Source organism: Gorilla gorilla, chromosome 19, assembly GCF_029281585.2.
Source record: "Gorilla gorilla gorilla isolate KB3781 chromosome 19, NHGRI_mGorGor1-v2.1_pri, whole genome shotgun sequence".
Lineage (NCBI taxonomy): Eukaryota > Metazoa > Chordata > Mammalia > Primates > Hominidae > Gorilla > Gorilla gorilla.
In genome coordinates, this window is record NC_073243.2 from 52310519 (window position 1) to 52331010 (window position 20492).

General features: G+C 38.3%; 1 long non-coding RNA gene across 1 annotated transcript; it reads left to right on the forward strand.

Annotated features, from left to right (window-relative positions):
• Positions 1-6933: 6933 nt before the first annotated feature.
• LOC109023856 (uncharacterized) lies at positions 6934-15743 on the forward strand. The gene is made up of 3 exons (XR_002003316.4): positions 6934-10809; positions 11081-11166; positions 15648-15743. It is a non-coding gene; the product is annotated as an uncharacterized lncRNA (long non-coding RNA).
• The last annotated feature ends 4749 nt before the right edge of the window (positions 15744-20492 follow it).

Here is a 20492-nt window from a genome sequence, read left to right on the forward strand (position 1 = left end):
ACGCTTTTTTAATGTTTTCTTTTTTTTTTTTTTTTTTTTTTTTTTTGAGACGGAGTCTCCCTCTGTCACCCAGGCTGGAGTGTAGCGGCGCGATCTTGGCTCACGGCAACCTCCGCCTCCCGGGTTCAAGCAATTCTCCTGCCTCAGCCTCCCGAGTAGCTGAGACTACAGGCGCATGCCACCATGTCTGGCTACTGTTTTGTATTTTTTAGTAGAGACGGGGTTTCACCATGTTAGCCAGGATGGTCTCAATCTTCTGACCTCGGATCCGCCCTCCTTGGCCTCCCAAAGTGCTGAGATAACAGGCGTGAGCCACTGCGCCTGGCCTAAAATAATTTCTTTATATGCCACTACATTTAGGCATGGCTTTTTATGGAACAATAGATAGCTGAAACAGCTATTAGTAGCATTCTTGACAAAGATTTTTCTCCATCTTCGCATAGACACACTACTGAGTTTATTACGATGAATTGAGCCAAACCTATAAATGACAAGGCCTGAAAAAAAAAAGAAGTCATGAGTCCAATAATTCCCTAGACTTAAAGAACTTCAATGTCTAGCCAATGACCCCTTTTTGGTTAATAGTCAACATGAGTATCTTGTTTATTGGTCTAGGCGTGAAACACAACCTGAATTTGCAAAAGAATAATTTTAGGTTAAAATTTAAAATAGGAAAAGCAGTTCTAATGATGGCTTTTAATCTTGAACTACTCAAGAACAAAACAGCTATAAAATGGGAAAAAAAAAAGGAAAAATATTTTGGCTATGTCTCAAGGGCTGTACTACCCTGAAGCAACATAGCCTTTTCTTCCAAAATATACTTTATTGCTTTTGTATATTGTGAAAGGCAAATTGCTTTCCAATTTTTGCCAGAGAGGAAAAGTGCCATCTATACATTCAATTTTCTTCTCCAGTGACCCCAAGTAAGATCACGTGCTGAGAGGCTGAGCTACGAACTCACCTTTAAAAAAAAAAAAAAAATTTAGATTTGAAAGCACATGTGAAGATTTGTTACATAGACAAACACATGTCACAAGGGTTTGTTGTACATATTCTTACATCACCCAGGTATTTTAAGCTCAGCACCTAATAGTTATCATTTCTGCTCCTCTCCCTCCTCCCAACCTCCCCGCTCAAGTAGTCTGTGTCTGTTTCCTTCTTTGTGTTCATAAGTTCTTAGCATTTAGCTCCCACTTATAAGTGAGAACATGCAGCATTTGGTTTTCTGTTCCTGTGTTAGTTCTCTAAGGAGGGTAGTCTTCAGCTAAATGCATGTAAGAACTTTCTTTAGTAAGTGATCTTACTCAGGAATCCTCTGCTCCTTTTCTCCATATAGACCTGGACATTTTTCATTTTCCCTGCTTCAGGCTTTGAGTTCCTAAATAAACTCTACGTGTTTAATTTCCTTGATAGAGATCTGAACATGTGTCCCACGTCCATTATATACTTTAATTCATATGCCTATTTTTTTAAACATTAAGATTAGCATCCACTTTCATTAATTCACAAAAATTAAGTATTAAAAATACATCTCAAAAATTTTTAAGCTAAATTTAACTCAAATTATATCTAATATTTAGATTAGAATATGTTTATAACACTTGTGATATAAACATTATTTTACCATAGAATCTAACTTACTGATTAATAGAGGGCTGAACATGTCATGCTGTCACTGAGTAGCATTAGTGTTAACCTCCATTTCAGTAGGAGAGAGTAGAAGTATGTTTGCTTATGTCCCTAGCTGCTATTTCTGTGATACCTCTCTGGTGGTATCTATTTCATCCTGTTATCTAAAAAGCTCCCAACCCACAAAGCAGGTTGTTCTAGGGTACACCTGTGCTTTACCTGCTGTATTCCTCAGCTGGTTGCCCACACAAGCTCTTCTCTCTGACTTGGTCCTTTTCAGAGGTTTATGAGGTCCCCAAAAGAGAAGGTGGTAATGCTTCTTTTGTCCTTTTCTCAAGGAATTTTCATGCTATGCCAATTTTACACAGGAGCAATCAGAAGCTCAGAGTTTAGTCATGTCCCAAGATCACAAAGCTAATAAGTGGTAGAATTGAGATTTGAACTTATGTCTACTTGACTGTAAACCCCATCCTACAACAGAAATATTTTCCAGTAACAACTTATTATCCACCTTAATCCATCAAGGAGTCCAAAAACAAACCAGTGTTTTGAGCATCTGGAGCTCTTGCCTCTTCAAATACATGTAAGTGAATTCCTTTTCTGGCTTAAGACAATCTGAGTTGGGTTGCTGTCCCCCACAGCTATGAGGGTCCTGAATAATACACTCATGGTAATGTCAAAGTCTCAGAAAAAAATGAAAAGTTTATCCCTAATGTGATGGTTGAGGAAGTCTGCCATAGTAGATAATGTGTTTATAGTTGAATGGTGGATTGGATAGTAGTTGTAACTGGAGAATAGCCAAGACATTTGAGGAACTCTCATTTTCAGCAGCTTGGCAATCTCAAAGCCTCATAATAACAGAGATGTCATTATTGCAAAAATTGATGTTTCCCACATGCTTCCCACCTTTTAAGAGCTATGTGTATATTTCTTACATAATTCTCTTTCTCTGTGAGCATGAAAAAACTCTGCCTACTTTTGAATTTTGTTCACTCACAGATTTCACCTTCATTGCTGTTACTTGTGTAGTATGTCTTATGTAAAAGGCATGCTTTACAATCTTTTTCCTACACTTTTGCACATTTATGTATGCCCTGTGGTTTGAAACATAGAAAGCAGTTATATAATTCAGGATGTCTGAGTTTCAGAGTCAGGGATCAAACATTTTGTTTTTTACCTAAGTAACATCTATTTAGCTCTTTTAGTATCATCATATTTATAATTTCTTTTCTTTTTCTTGAAAGTTAAATCAGTTGAGCTTCCTAAGATATTTGTTATTTCATACAGCTATCTATAAGTTACAAGTGAGGGAGGTCAGATTTCAAAGTCTGCTCATGAGATGATGATGGGCAAGAATGATGACTTGGACTCAATTCAATGTTGCTTTTACTCTTCTTCATTCCAAAATCAGCTAAGGAGTATAAAGAATTTACACGGGGTAAAGATGTAAGTGGATGGGCATGAGCCCCATTGTCTCATTTGTGTTTTCCTGTATTGGGGGTCTTGGAAGCCTGGGTGGAGGGAGAAGTCCACAAAGTCAGATAACTATAGCACTACTGTCTCCTATACTCAGGGCACATTGACATCCAGAAATAATTTATGAGGCAATAGAACTACTACTTAGCATGCTACCCAGGCTGTATATTCAGGCTTCAAAACTTGGAATGTTTGTTCTGCCAGTGCTGAGCAACCTCCCCTGATCTGCACCCAACAATGCGCTATGAATGTCCACTGAGGGGCTTTTTATAGGCAAGTCCGGCTAAGGCCTTTTGCCACAAGTAACTGAGTTTTGCACTTTTCTTAGATACTGATTTTTAAGAAATAGTAATAATAATAGGTTACAGTGGAGTATGACAATCTCCTTTTACATTCTGCACTTTGCATCACACCTAATCTGTATAACTTGGAGAGTATAAAGGCAAATATAAGTTTGATTTCAAGATAAGTCAAATAAAGCAGTAGATATTATTCTATCTTCTCTTTCATATGTTTGTAACATTTGTTGTTTCTTTAAATACTAGATGAAATTGCCTTTCATCCACAGAAGGATGGAACAGTCCATTATTGTGCCTGCTGCTCAAGAAGTCACTTTAATGACAGGATTTTTAGTAGCAACCACAAAGCCTGGATGATAGCCCACAAGATGAAAATGTTTAAGAACCATTGCTTTAGATATATGTTATATCCCAAACAGAAGACTCATTTGTCTGGCTTATGGGTGAGGCTCTGTATTAAGTTCCCATACCAGGGAATTGTGCCAAAGACTAGGATTTGGCACTCATAAATCAAATGGAGCTAACCTACTTAGACTGAAATTTTATCTCTCAGTGCTGAGGGGTTTTGAATAGGCTAATGCAAGAATGCAATTTTCATAAATACCAGTAGTTTCACCTCAGTGTATATCTTTATGTGAGTTTGAAGCATTGTCGAATTACATAAAAATGAAACTGGATATTAAAATCTGAAATTTAGCAAATATGACCTAAAGAGTTCACGGAATAAAGAGAAATTGGACACTGAATTAGATAGATCTCTAAGGTGTACTTAAAAATATGTAATTATCACCTGGCCACCAAACATGAGCTTACTCTAAGAAGAATATAATAGAATATAAACAAATTTCCAAAATTGTTCATTTGTATACTTGCAATCTAACAGATATGACTGAAAATGAACATAAATTCCGTTTTGCAAATGAGATTGGTGTAGGCAGGTCTAATCTGAATAGGGGAAGTATATGATCTCCTGGGATTATGGCAAAGATGGTGGTGAGGAGCATGCTTTGATTATGGTAGGTGATAGAAATAACTCCTAGCTTACTCCTAGAACCTGAAATGAATCAAAAAATTGACCTATGAAAATAAGTTAATTGGCTTGTTGAGAAACTTGTTACACCTATAAGGATGAAAATCTATGTGGGAATAGGGAATGCAATATATTAGTTACGCCAAATGTTTCTGCTCTTGGATTTGGCTTTAAATTAAACAGAGTCAGGTTTAAATCTCATTTCTATGGCATAGTTATGTGAACTTGAGAAATCGTTACTGTTACTATTATTTTTCTTTTTTTTTTTTGGAGATGGAGTCTCGCTCTGTTGCCCAGGCTGGAGTGCAATGGTGCAATCTCAGCTCACTGCAACCTCCACCTCCAGAGTTCAAGTGATTCTCCTGCCTCAGCCTTCTGAGTAGCTGGGATTACAGGCATCCGCCACCACCCTCGGCTAATTTTTGTATTTTTAGTAGAGACGGGATTTCACCTTGTTGGCCAGGCTGGTCTCGAACTCCTGACCTCAGGTAATCTGCCCACCTCGGCCTCCCAAAGTGCTGAGATTACAGGCATGAGCCACCGTGCCCAGCCCAGAAACTATTTTTTGTAAGTCTATGCTTCATCTTAGATATATCAAATAGGCACACAAATCTGTGGGATTCTGTGAGGGATTAATTAGATAAAACATTAAAGGCCTAAATCTGTACCTAATCCATCCTAGGTCTTCAATACATAGAAGCTAGTTTTTTTTCTTATTATATTATTTTTCATCTTGCAGCATAAGAGGCAATACATAGAAATAGAAAATTGGTAGGCAGTGTTTAGGTCAACATATTTTTATTATCTCATTTCAGTCTTGAAAAAATAATATCTAATGATTCTCTGTGAAACCTGCAGGAGCCTGTAAATGAAACTTCTGACAGTCATTCCCACCAGGCATCCAGCCACATAGCTCATGCTCCCTGGTGCCCTGCATACATATTCCAAAATGCTGTTGTTCCACGTTCCTATAGTTACTGGGACCTTGGAAAATGCCCTATTTCTCTCCTCTGTATTCAAAAATTCCTCAGATCAGTTGCTCTCACCAAAAACAGAAGTAGTTTCATTGGGCTTTCTGCCAAACGCCTGAGCAGGGAGGACTTCCTTTTCTAGCGAGAGAACTGCAAGCAAGTAGGTCAAGCTGTAACCCACAGGCCTGCACGGTAGTCCTGGATGTTCTACTGCAAATATCCCTTTCCCTACGATGATCACTGAAGACATCGCTAAGCCCCATCTTAGTTTCAGGGCTTAAAATAAAATATTCAGCTGCCTCAATCATGCTTGCAAGAACTGGGTAAAAATTATAATTCAAATGCAGTGCAAACGCAGCATTTTAAAATTACACAGACTTAAAAAATAATGCACAGTTCAGGTTTGACACTACAATCTTTTAAGGTAAAAACTGTGGAATATAATGAATTATTATTAGATGAATAGTCAAATAAACAGTATCTTAGTATATGAAATATGTACTACAGTGTCCAAAGTGTCACTGTTCATTTAGCCAAGGTGAACTGAACACTGCAAAACTGCATAAATAGAAAACGTCACGTACTACAGTAGTTTCTGAAAGGTACTAGGGGTGTGGTAAAGTCACACAGACTAGCTACAAACCATACTGTGTTGGTTAGCTCAGGCTGCTATAATGGAATACCATAGGCTGGGTGTCTTAAACAACAGATATTTATTTATCACAGTTCTGGAGACTGGAAGTCCAAGATCAAGGTGGCAGTAGATTCCATTGCTGGTGATGGTTCTCTTACTTGTTTATGGAGGACTACCTTCTGGCTCTGTCCTCATATGGCAGAGAGAGAGAGAGAGAGAGAGAGTGAGAGAGCGAGAGAGCGAGAAAGAGAGAGAGAGAGCACTCTGACCTCTCTTCTTCTTTTTTTTTTTTTTTTTTTTTTTTTGAGACGGAGTCTCACTCTGTTGCCCAGGCTGGAGTGCAGTGGTGCAATCTCGGCTCACTGCAAGCTCCGTCTCCCAGGTTCATGCCATTCTCCTGCCTCAGCCTCTCGAGTAGCTGGGACTATAGGTGCCTGCCACCATGCCCGGCTGATTTTTTCTATTTTTCAGTAGAGACAGGGTTTCACCGTGTTAGCCAGGATGGTCTCGATCTCCTGACCTCGTGATCCTCCCGCCTCAGCCTCCCAAAGTGCTGGGATTACAGGCGTGAGCCACCGTGCCAGGCCTCTTCTTCATTTTATAAGGGGCCACCGACCTCATCACGGGGGCCACTGACCTCATCTAAACCTAAAACCTAATTTACCTCCCAAAGGTCTCACTTCCAAATACCATCCTAAGGGGAGTAGGACTTCAACATATGAATTTGGGGGGACACAAATATTCAGTCCATAACACACACACTGAAAAGTAAACTGGTGCTGAATTATTTTCTAGCAGCTACTGGGAAGCAGAAGAGTGAGATGGGCAAGATACGAAGCCATTCATCATTTCCTTGAAAGGCTAAGAAGGAGGGATTCATGCAAGTACAACAAGGGCAGTATAGAGTCAAAAAGCAACACTGGAAAAGGGAGAGAAAAGAGCAAAACAAAATTAGGCTGGAGTGGGTTTTTTAGTTTAGTTTAGTTTTGTTTTGTTTGTGCATTAAGAAGCATAGCAGGCTTCAACATGACTTGCTGGCTAAAAGTTCTAACATGAAGAGTCTTTTCAAGCAGATACCCCACAGAATTCCTCTTATACATCAAATGGAGTATCAGAATCCTTTGGTCATGACCTTAATATCAGACAATTATACGTGGATATTTGTAAAGATACATTTTCAACAATTCAATTAAATACAATGGACCAAAATCTGATAGATTCCTGAAAGTTTTGCCTTTCCCTTTTCATCAAATCTTACGTACCTGAAATTCTCTTGCATAGGGCTGTTCACTTACACTCAGACTTTAAGCTCTTTTAAAGGCACCTGTGCCCTAAGAGAAAAGATTTCAATGAAAGGTATGCTAAGACTCGGGCTCTGCCACTTGCTTAGGCCTGTGAGTAGGGGCAAGCCACCAACCTGTTTATGCTCTGATTGGCTCATCTGTATAATGAAGTTACTAATACCTACCACAGGAGATTGTAAGAATTTCTAAAATTCAATGAATTTGAACTATTTTATAAATGCTGAAGTTGCATTGGGGTTCACACCTGGAATCCCAGCACTTTGAGAGGCTGAGGCAGGAGGATAGTTTCAGGGGAGGAGTTCAAGACCAGTCTGGTCAACATAATGAGATCCTATCTCTAAAAAGAAAAAAGAAATAGAAAAAATTAGATGGATGGTGGCACTCACCTCTAGTCCCCACCACTCAGGAGGCTTGAGGTGGGGGGATTGCTTGATTCCAGAAGTTCAAGGCTGCTGTGAACTATGAATCACAACACTGCACTCCAGCCCGGGCAACAGAGTAACACCCTGTCTCTAAAAACATTGAAATTAACTTTAAAAAATATATAGCACTGCGTTATTCCATGCAAATGCTCCTGGAATTGGTGATCTTCTAAACCAGGGGTCCCCAAATCCCACGGCGCAGACTGGTGTGAGTCCATGGCCTGTTAGGAACTAGGCCACACAGGAGGAGGTGAGCAGCAGGCAAGCTAGTATTACTACCTGAGCTCCGCCCCCTGTCAGATCAGCGGTGGCATTAGATTCCCATAGGAGTGCAAGCCCTATTGTGAACTGTACATGCGAGAGATCTAGATTGTATGCTTCTTATGAGAATCTAACTAATGCCTGATGATCTGAGGTGGAACAGTTTCATCCTGAAACCTTTCCCAACCTCCAGCCGTGGAAAAATTTTCTTCCATGAAACCGGTCCCTGGTGCCAAAAAGGTTGGGGACCGCTGCTTTAAACTATTTCCATTCTCTTATGCAGAAGTGATATGCATAGCAAATTTTTCCATCAGAACAAGTTTTGATTAAACTTGACAGCTTGAGGAGAATGCAGGGAGCATTAAGAAGGAGGATGTTTAAAGGAGGAAATGGGGGAAAATGGCCCATTGTGAAAACAAATTTCTGTATCTCATAACTACGTATTGGTAAAGTATGCTTTGCTTTCACTTGTAAACCTGAAGGAAACAAGTTAGTGAATAGAGATCATTTAATACATGTTCTCTATACTATGACTATTTGTTTTGTTGCAGTTTTTAAGATGAGATCTTAGTGGGATGGATTAGACTTGACATTTTTTTCGGGGGATGAGCTCTTGTGATCGCTAGAGAAGAAAGGGAGTAGAGAAAATCCAGCCTTGGTTGAAGTGGAGAGGGGTCAAGATGCCACAGGTGGAGAAGAGGATACAGCTCCCATTAGAGGAACATTTTAAAGTGTGTGGCTACCCATCTTGTAAACCTGTAAAAGATTTCTCTAGCTCAGAACTATGTATTGGTAAAGTATGCTTTGACTATATCAGGAGAAATCTTTAGGTTGTTTTTATTTCTACTTACCATGAACTCAATCTAGGCTTAATTTTAGCTCTATCTTTTGGAAATCCTAAAAAATAAAATTGTTCAGTGTAAGTTTGTACTCTCTCCTCCTCCCACAGAACCAGAAAACATGACTGATCTTTATTTTTATTTTTATTTTTATTTTTTAGATGGATTTTTGCTCTTGTTGCTCACGGTGGAGTGCAATGGCCCGATCTTGGCTCACTGCAACTTCCAACTCATGGATTCAAGGGATTCTCCTCTCTCAGCCTCCCATCTTGCTTCTATTATAATTTGTATTCAGTTAATCGTACTGAGGTTGCCTTGAAATCATTTGTTTACTTATTACTATTTTTAAATATATTAGTTTATTATTTTTAAACATACTCATTGAATTAGTAATGAGTAGAAGCCTTCTTTGGCCTGGGATACAATTACTCAAGTCACTTTAGGTCATGATAAAAGTTGTACAAATCTCATTACTCATGGAGTTGCTCATTTTCTGTTTGTTTGGGGGAATTTAAGCTACAGAGCTAGGTTCTTCTTACATATCATCCAGGGCCAGAGGGCATTCATCTCCTTACCTTTCTTTCAGTTGGGATGTTTGACTGGAATAATAGAGGTTGAAATTACTAAAGTATCTACAACACATATAATATATATCATAGGAAAGAGAAGAGGTGGAACATGAAGAAGTAATGAAGAAAGAATAAATTTCAGGAATTTTAGGAGTTTTCAGAATAATTACACATGCTATTGGATAAGTGATATGAAATACCATTTCTATCCACCGAAGGAAGCTGATATAATAGCAATTGCTATGTACATTAGCATCCTAATTAAGACTTTAATTTATTATCACAAGCATTTACTAGGAATCCTTGTGGCACAATCCAAGGCACTTCAAGAGAGTGGAACACAGCTCCTCAAAATAGGCATGTTGGTAGTTGAAAATGTACGCCAATGGAAACCATTCATGATCAATTACATCATAGATAGATAGGTACTGGGGAATTAAGTTAAAGGACATAATTTTTTAATTAGCCTAAACTTTCTTTGAATGAACTTGCACCAAGATTTAATAGTAAGAAAGATCTGAAATTTCTATCCTTATTAGAAAGCAGCAGGCTGCTGCATGACTTGGGGAATTCCTAGCCACAAAATGTTGTGGAATGCTGTTTTTTGGAAGTATCAACAGTTGATTTCAAGCAAAGTGAAGATATAATATTAGGGTAGAATGAGCATTTGTCTCCCTTCGGATGCCGAGTATTTAAGACTGTAACAAGAAATTGAAAACAGGAATTTAAGAAGGAGAAAAGTTTTTATCATTTGAAACTTGAAACCAAGGAATTTAATACTAGTGATGACCAACTTATGCACAGAAGGGATTTTTAAAGCCTGGAAAGATAAGCACAGAGAAGCATTGCATGTCATGGCACAGATACAATAGAAGACAGGGGATCCAGTGAAGGCCAAGGCAAAGATGGTCATGGCCTCTACGTGAAAGCACATCAGTTCTTGAGTGGTGGGGTAGGAAAGAGGCAGGGATTTGGCAGAGCAATACTGTGTGGAATAGGCTGGCTTTTGAGATGACTGATTCTCTCTGGTAAGTGGAGAGTTACCTACCTACGTGTTATCTTCTAGGATGTGGAAACAGACTCTAGTGTATGGACTTGGAAAAGTGTCAAATTGATATCATTGACTTAATATCTTAACTTAAAAATTACATGTAGAGAAAGCCTTACAAAAAAAGCGTCCTTTATTGTACTTGTTTATATGCTGTATACCCTGCTAATCTCTTTGATTTTTAAGATTCTCCATGAGATACATGATGACAAACATACAATGTGAATGTTTTCTGTAGGATGATACAATTGTAATATCTCTGTCAAATTGGAACAAATATACAACAATCAGCAGCAATTACCTTGGGAAACAGAGGTCAAGGTTGTGGTGACAGAACTTTTACTTTTAATCCTTTGGTAATAGATTTTTATTATAAATATAATTAAAAACTAATTAGGAAACAAAATTATTTCACGTTATTATTTCAGTTTTGATGCATTATACAAACATGTATAATTTCCGAAGATATCTATTTGTAGTATATCACAATACTGAGAATTATTTCTGAGTAGTATATTAATGAAATTTTTAATTCTTTCTTCTTTCTTCTCTCTTTCTTCTCTTTCTTTCTTTCCTTCTTTCTTTCTTTCTTTTCAAGGTCTTGCTATGTTGGTTAGGCTGGACTTGAACCCCTGGGCTCAAACAATCCTCCCACTTCAGCCACCTGAGTAGCTGGGAATATGAGTACGTGCCACTACACCTAACTACAATTTCTTTTCTAAGCAAATTGCTGTATTTTCCAAATTCTTTAAAATAACTGTTTAATATTTTTATAATCAGAGAAAAGAAAATTTACAATTAAGTTATAAAAGAAGTTTCTTTTGTTATTTGTTCTAATTAACAACCATTTTTAAAAACCCCATTAATTATCAGAATGTATCACATCTTTGAATTTATTTTGATCCATACCAATGGAAAGAATATTCTGATTTTAGATCAATGATGAAATATTTTATGAAATAAAAGACGGATTTAAATAATCTTTCTTAATGTTTTTACACAGCTGAAAGTTATTGTAAATAGAGATGCCTTTGATTCTGGGTTTTAAATATTCCACATCCACTTTCTTTTTAGACCTTAAATCTCACTCAAGTTATTCTGCATAAACACAGTTAGAATCTATATGCCAGATTTCATTACAGCTTCAAAGAAAGAAATGTAAACATAGTGTAAATTCAAGGACATCAGAGAGATTTTCTTCCACTGCTTGTACAAATATTAAGAGACATGATTTGGTTTCATTCTGTAACAGATTTAGTATCTTTACATTCATTTTTATTATAAATAAATAAAGTTTGCATAATCAAATAAATTTAACAGTATCATACACAAAAACCAAACAAATATTTGACATTACATTAATATAACAAGTTGTTCCTTACTGATTTTAACCAAGCCCCTTGCTTTCTTTCCTAACTTTATCCAATCTTGCTGAGAAAGAATCACTGGAATTGAGAACTTTTCCCAAATGTGTCCCCTTTTGATCTGATTGGAAAGAAGAGAGCAAGACTGACTGAAGTCTTTGAGAACGTTTCCAAGAGCCCAAATTCTCATCATCAAAGGTGTGGTGGGGAATTCTTCTTTGCTTCATCACTGCATAATTAGGGAGGATTTAATCCGCAGATCATGACATAATAACTCCCTGAGCACATTTTCAATGCACCCAGTTGGGTCAGTAAACTCTCCCAAGACTTTGCTCCATGGACCAGCATTTGTACCCTGTTTGCGATCATGTCTGCACATTCTCTTAAAGGGTAGGACAGCTCATGCCCTTCTGAGAAAAACAAAACTTCACATGTGAACAGCCATGCATCAGTTCCACTGCTCTTAGAAGCAATTGCTCAAGTCTATCCTGCCTTCCATCTCCAATGTGAACTTGGGTCTGTTATTGACCCAAGCTTTTGCTGAAGAACTTGGGCTGAAGAAAGTTTGAGCAGGTCTTTTGACTGATTTTTTTTGTCACCTTTAAAGGAAAGCCTTTAAAAATAAAGGAAAGGAATTCTTTCTGGTTCACTCTGCTCTAGTAGTATCAGCCTTCTCCATGCACACAATGTACACACTCCTATCTTTGACCACGCACTGGGTCTTCCAGCTGCTGGAATGATCTTCCTCTAAGTATCTGTGGGGCTATATACTTCCCTTCCCTTCTGTCTTTGATCATAGATTAGCCTATGCTGGCCTTCCTATGTAAAGCAGCAACTGTCTCCACTCCTGATCTCCCTATCCTTCACTTATTTCTTTCTCCATCTCATTTATCATCTCTTTCCTTCCACTGGAATTTAACTCCATGAACCGGGCATTTGGTCCATTTTGTTCTTTGGTGAATCTTAAGTGCCTGGGGCATAGTAGGTACCCAGCAAATATTTGTTAAATGAATGAGAGATTCAGTGAATGAATAAATAAATTCAATGGCCCGTCAGAGAACAGAATAATTCAGCTCTTACATAGAAACAAAATGTATTTTCATGGACATGAAAAATGTTGTAAATCGTGATTTTCTTTTGCCTCCCTTAAAATTTTTCAGCAGTATCTAATGATATAAAAAGTGTTGGGATATTTCAGTGGAATGATTGAAACAACATATCTGTGCCTATCTACCTGTGTTGGCATAGTAAAGCATAGCAGATAAGGGAGTTTTGGTTCTAGGTGTGAATCCATCTCTGCTACTCACTAGTCATTACTTTCGGGTGGAAGTTACTTAGTTTCTCATAGGCTCCATCTCACCATTTCTAAAAGAGACTTTGATAAACTGCTATCTAAAGCACTTGGTGCCTGTCACATAGTAAGCTTTTGGTGGATGATAGTTATTATTATTTATTTATTTATTTATTTATTTTTGCGAGACAGAGTCTCACTCTGTCGCCCAGGCTGGAGTTCAGTGTTGTGATCTCAGCTCACTGCAACTCCGCCTCCCAGGTTCAAGCGATTCTCCTGCCTCAGCCTCCCGAGTAGCTGAGATTACAGGCTTGTGCCACCATGTCCAGCTAATTTTTGTACTTTTACTAGAGATAGGGTTTCACCATGTTGGCCAGACTGGTCTCAAACTCCTGACCTCAGGTGATCCACCTGCCTTGACCTCTCAAAATGCTGGGATTACAGGTGTGAGCCACCGTGCCCAGCCAATATAATATTATTTTGACTTCCATACTGTATTTATTCCCATAACCTCTAATCACATTTTAAAGGTGAAGAATAGATTAAAAAAATATTAAATTAACGATATCAAGGATTTATCATGGGTTATTAGAATAGAAGATGAGAGGACAATGAAATAGTAAAGGAAGCATGTTGACATTGCAAGCCCAAGCTGTTTCTATAATAAGAGACTCACAAGAATCACAAATTTATAACTACAGCATTCCAAAATGGCATAATGCAAATATTTTCCACACAGTACAAAGAAGTTATGTATCACATTTGATAAATTCCTTGTTATAATATTGTTAGTGTCCAAAAGGTTATACCTCTGTATTTGGCAATATTATTGAGGAACTACAGGAAAACTAAAGATGTCACAAATTTACAAATGAGAAATAAGTATCTAGACTGCACATAAGTAACATTAGATAACTACATATTTCTGCACGTCAACCTGTGATGGATGCTGTGATGTCACCTAGAGTCCCCTTTAGGACTGAAGTACTCGTTCCCTTAGTGACTAGGAGCACTGCTGAGGGACAACCTCCCCTGTCAGCCACTTCCAGGATTATCATTGCTGAAGAAAGCCACCTTGCCCAAGGTCAGGTCGCCTTCCCAGGTGACCCACATCCAATGACTAATCTGCACGGGAGTTTAATATCCCAGCCATTCCACCTCAACTCAGATCAGCTCTGAAGGGTCATTTATCTTCCGAGTTTCCCTATGGTAGGCAAGGGTGCCCATAGTGGCTGTATCACATTTCCTCTTCCTCCTGTCTCCAGCCCTGCTTCCTTCCTTTCCCTTGCATAGGGGCTGTTCCCAGGGACACTCCGCAGTAAACTTCCTGCATGGCAAACTCCATCTCAGAGCTGGCTTTCTGGGAACCTGAGACACAGGTCTTTCTTTTGAAATTGAAAATTTAAATTACAAATTCAGATAACTTGAGTAGAGAATGCCAAGCGTCTGTGTTTTCGACTGAGTGACTGGGTGGTTTTTTACTTTTTAACTAAATAGGTAGGGTAGCAGAGTTATATCCACCTACTTGCTTTTTATTTTTCTGAAAGTTAGAGAGACTTGCAAATCTCGAGAAAGAAAAATATCCTGTCAACTGCCTTGTCTTAAAGCATAGCGCCTGACAATATCATCGGGGACTTTTGGGGTCTGTCATTTTAAAGTTAAATGAATTATTACTGAAGTCAGTCTTACTCAACAGCAGGTCAATTCACTGCATTACATCACAATATCCAAACATCATAATTGGCTTTAGGTAACCGATATTCTTGTTAGAAAGATAGTTCTATAACATGCTATAATGAATGCATACACTGTTCAAGTTTAAATATACAGGTTAGGAAATACAGCAGCTCAAAGTATCTTTTAATATGGCTACAGTGTATTTTTAATATGGAAGAAATACAATGACCGGAATTCTTTAGTATTTGTGAAGTTCTGAAAACAATTGCTCAGTTTAAAGGTTTTTTATGCATTCTACATATAGAAATCCCCTCTTCATTTAAAATAATTCAAGTTGCTAAAGATGTTATCAAAGATTGCCTTTTTGACTGTTCATTTCTTAGGTTATGGCACTTGCTGCAGAGATAACTAAAATATATTGGATACGCAATTTAAAATACGTAAAGAAAAATTATTCAGTATTACATTCAATGATATGCTAGATATGTTTTTAAATGAGAAAAGATTTTAAAATGCTAGCATAAGAATTGAACGTTTCTTTGTAAATGCAAAGCCATAGTTTTAGTTCATATGAAAAAAATATCTTGCTGCTTTTATTGTCTTCAGCCCATCATGGAATAAGACAATATTTATCAATTAGGCTGATCAAGTGCTTCTTCTTAAAAAACAAACACCCAACTTATAATTTATTCTGTTATGGTCAAATGGTATATTTTATAGATAGATCCTGATAAAATAATAATTCTCAGATTAAAAGCCAGACTTGTTTTTGCAATTTGGAACATTTTGAGAAGATTAGTTGCTACTTACTTCAAATTCTCTTACCTTTGTAGGTGGAATCAGATCTCAGTGATGAGATTCACATGAAAGAAACAGCTTAATCTTAACCTGTGTCCTGTAAGTTTAAAATTAAACTATCGTTAACCATCAAACTTTGGCACTCCTGTAGACAAACTCACATCTATAACTTCCCAGATAAGCAATATATGCCCAATGCAGTATTCTAGCTCTGCAAAACCGTGTTAAATTACACTGACCTCTCTTGTTTCACTGATAAATCAATAGCCTTAAGATGGTGACATTTAAAACCCAGTTGAATTATCAAGATTGAAGTAGAGACTGTGGTTCTCTTGGTATCACCACATTATAGCAGCATGACTACTTTGGCATTATTTTAATTTTCTGAGTATATTTTCCCTATTTGGAAAATGAAAATTACTTTGCAGGGTGTCAGGAGAATAAAATGAAACTAGGCAGGTAATTCACCCAGTACGGTGGCTGGGATATAGAGGTCCTCAATAAATGTAACTGTTAAGTGCAGAAGCAGAAGTGGAGGCTGGTGGAATTAAGTGAGCAGGAAGATGGTCAGCTGCAGAATCAAGGTCTGCTTTCTGGACCTTGTGCAGAGCTCCGTCTACTGTAGTTGACCTTCCTCTCCAGTGCAGGTTGGAGAGTGAGAGCAGCAATACAGTGTTGAGGCTAGGCCTCCTACAACTCTGGTACAGCACCAAGCATTTGAATCCTTTTGATTATTCCACACCAACCTTTAGGCATTCTGTACTCACATGTGCTCTCAGCCATTTGTGGTCAGCCAGGGCATGCCTGTGGAATTCCTTTTCCTGTAACAGTTGACTCATGGCAAAGCGCGCTCCATTTGTCAGGTTGCAGGAGAGAAAATTCCAATCATGCTCCAACTTGCAGGGTGGCCTCAGACCCTGGAGGTGAACTGCCCCTCAGAGCACACTGACTTTCGTCTACCCTCCCTTCAAGTCATCTCACCACTTCCTACTCATCCTTCACATATAACACAAATTCTACCTTCTCTGTAGCCTTCCCTGACCTGTCATCAGTGACAATTGAGAAAACTCCACCCGTGACCTCATGTGACACTGTACATACTGTATCTTTACTATATGACAATTCTAATGTAGTCTTCTGATTACTTGCTCATGTAACTGTCAGTCTCTACAATAGTTTTTACATCAACCCCTTTAAAGATTGTTCTAAATCTTGGATTTTTCTCATAGTTAAAGCACACACACATCTTAGGAGGATTACAGACATCTTGAAGTAGTTGTTCACTTTTAGGAATCTGTGGATCCAATGTTAGGAACTCCCACTCAAGCCCTGTATATCATCATTTGTGTTTTCTTTGCAAATCCCAGCAACTGGAGCAGCATAGGCATTTGATAAACAAATGAATAAATGAATGAACAAATGACAGTCTACCTAAAAGAATGACAAGATTTTTCCTAAAAATGAATGCAAAAGGATCTACAATTGCCCCAGAGAAAACGGGGTATTAGAGGGCCTCTGGAGAAACTGATCAACTCGTGGTGGCAATACATTCCAAAAAAGGCTTTATAGATTCATTGAACTGATCCGATCCGATTTTGATTCTCTTTCTAATGCTGCTGTGTAGTGAAGACCATGGATAGAGGGCAAAATTAGTTACACTCAGTTTCTGAAATACAAGCTATCACAATTTTTCACAGGGGCACAGGTTAAATGAGGGAAGATTATTTTCCCTTTTGGTCCTCTGTTTCTACTGCAGACTATTCAAAGGCAAATGGAGATTAATGTGTTTTGCGTTTTTGGAAAAATGGTGAAACTTCATCTACCAGTCTCTCCTTACAGATGTATCCCATCTGTTTCTGTTGCATGGGATTACAGCTATAGGCCTGGCATTGAAGGTGGTATGCACCTGGAGGGCTACCATCCTTCACATATAGGGGGCTGCAGTAAAAGGCTGGGGCATGGTGGGGCACAGGGAGCACTTTGTTCAGCTTCACAATAATGCCTAAAATCTCTCAGACTGCGAGTAAACTCATTCTCCCTCATACCTGGCAGGAGAAGCTCTCAAACGCTGAGAATTGAGGCTGGCCTCCAAATATCAGTATGAACAGCCCCTTAGAGAAGGGGCCTTTCAATCTATAAAAATCTCTATTTTGTCTTTTGTATGCCATAGCTTTAAGACACAGAAATTATTTCCTCTTCAGTGTTTCACATTATACCTACTTGAATAAGCCTCAATTTGCTTTAAAAAAATGAGAGAGAAAGATTATACAGAATTATTTTCCTTTGATGGTAAAATCCACCTTCTCCCAGGGGCAACTGGCAAACTCTTATCCTCTGCTGCTTCTAGAGAAACGCCCAGTAATGAGAGCTGCTTTCCAGGCTCCTGTGATCAGCTAGAGGTCTCTAGTGGAAATCTAGGGCAATCACAGCTTTCGTCAGGTGTGGCTGCCTGGAAGGGCCCTGACAATAGTGCACATGGTTAAGAAGAACTGATAACAGCCACTTTCCAAACACATAAATATGTGGATTGACTAGAATTCCATTAGCTACATGTTTCCAACTTTAAGGATTCTTGGGAATTTCGAGATCTGGCTTTGAAAAGGGAACAAAAGATGCAATCAGTTTTTGCCTCTTTTTCCTTCTTGCCTGCTCAGAAACTGTCTCTAGTTAGAAAGGTTAGAATCCTGAGGAGCTCTGAGAATATTACAGATGTGAGACACATTCTGCCATAAAAATTAGGGGCGGTGTGAGACTATGTAAACTCTCACAAGCTTGTCAAAAGCGGTAGGTTTGTAAATATCCAAGCTCCACGACAGTACCATAAGGATAAGAATCTTTTCTTATACACAAGATGTCCAAGTGTTGCAGATTCTCCTTATCAGGCATTGCAGCATTTCAGTGTCTTTTTCTTTTTTTTTCAAATAAGGAATGACCACGTGATTCTTTTAAGAAGGAAAAGACCAGCAAGAATAGAGAAACCCATTATTGGGTTTCATTTGTTTGTAGAGCCAACAATATCATTTCAGTAAAAAACAAAAAACAAAACACAACAAAAAAAGTGCTTCTAATACATAGTCAATAGGAGCCTTTAAACTTGCATGGATGTTTGGGAAGAAACTCTATTCTAATGAGTAAGAATCTTCCTGCTTTTCATCCTTGAGGATAGAATGTGATTTACTGCAGTACCAAAAAGTATGTTGAAAATATTTACCCCACAGGGGGCAAGTAAAATTACAGTAGAGGACACGGTGGCTCAAGCCTATAATCCCAGCACTTTGAGAGGCCGAGGAGGGCAGATTACAAGGTCAGGAGATCGAGACTATCCTGGTCAACATGGTGAAATCCCTTCTCTACTAAAATACAAAAATAATAATAATGATAATTAGCTGGGGGTGGTGGCGCGCGCCTGTAATCCCAGCTACTCCAGAGGCTGAGGTAGAGGAATCGCTTGAACCCAGGAGGCGGAGCTTGCAGTGAGCCGAGATCATGCCGGGCCACTGCACTCCAGCCTGGCGACAGAGCGAGACTCTGTCTCGCGGAGGGCAGGGGGGAATTACAGTAGAGGAAGCGCGGGTAATTTAGTAAATAAGTGGATTGATCGTGCCAGTTTCCATTGCAATCACAAGATCCAAAACCTTCAGCTGGCAGTTGCAGCTATCAGTAGGATTGGGGCAGGTCTATAAAGGGTAGGGATTGGTTTTGGTCACCCGCATTGACAATTTTGAAAAGTGTACCATAATTATGACTACAAAGTCAGCACATTTTAAAGCCTAAATTAGGGAATCAAACAAACACATAAAATAAGTAAAGAAAAAATATTCATGAAAGGGGAGGATTTTTATAGCAACACCAACAACAACAAATACCTCTAAGCATTGTTTCTCAACGTCAGAATGTTCAGATTCTCTTAAGGCCCCCACCTGAGGCACCTCTGTAATACTGCATGGTTCTGTATTTGTGCTACCAAGAAGCACAATTGCTTGCACTTGCTTGTTACATGACTCTATTCCTGTTGTAATAAATACTTCTTTATGTGTGGCAATATCAGTCCTCTTTAGCCCTGTGTCTGGAGTGTCTGGTGCAGTGCAACTTCTATCACAGATTTGTGAATTGCATTCATAATTAACACATGAATGTAATACAGTGACATATTTTCCAAAAGAATACTATTAATTATAATAGTAATGAATAGGTCCCAAGTAATAGGTCCCAATAGATAGGTCCCAAAGACATTTGACCAAACTGTTTATATTAGATTGATGATGTTCTTGTATTGGCAGACCATAAAGCTAGAAACAAACAAAGAAACAAAAAAATGGGTTATAGTTAAAATACTTAATAAAAGGAAAAATAAAATTCAAAAAAGAAAGTAATTTTTTTAAAGTTTCAGGAAATTTCATTACTCTTTTAATGGCTAAATCTCATTTGTTTCTCCTAACAACTCACTGAGGCAGATGTTACACCCATTTTACAGAAGAGGAGAAGAAAGATTAAGGAATTTTAAGAAGCAAGGACGGGCTTTTAATTCTTGTGACTCAAACAACAAACAAAATCACTGGCCTCTTTTTAAGGAGGGAGAAGGGGTAGTTTAAAACCAACAAAACACATTCTAACAAGGAAGTATGGTTTGGGATGGAAGTTTGGGAAAAGGTCTTATGGAATAAGGAGGAAATGGAAGAACTAAAAAAGAGAGCAAAGAGAAATGCGGAGTGGAATATGAAAGAGAAAGCAACTATCCAAGACTTAACTTCAAGACAAGATTAACCCTAGCTGCAGCTCAGAAAGCTGTGGAAATCTGTCCCATTATTTAACAGGCCACCAGCTGATGGTTCCGCTGAATCTCAGTCACCAGTGATTCTAATTTCAAAATTAATAAACAC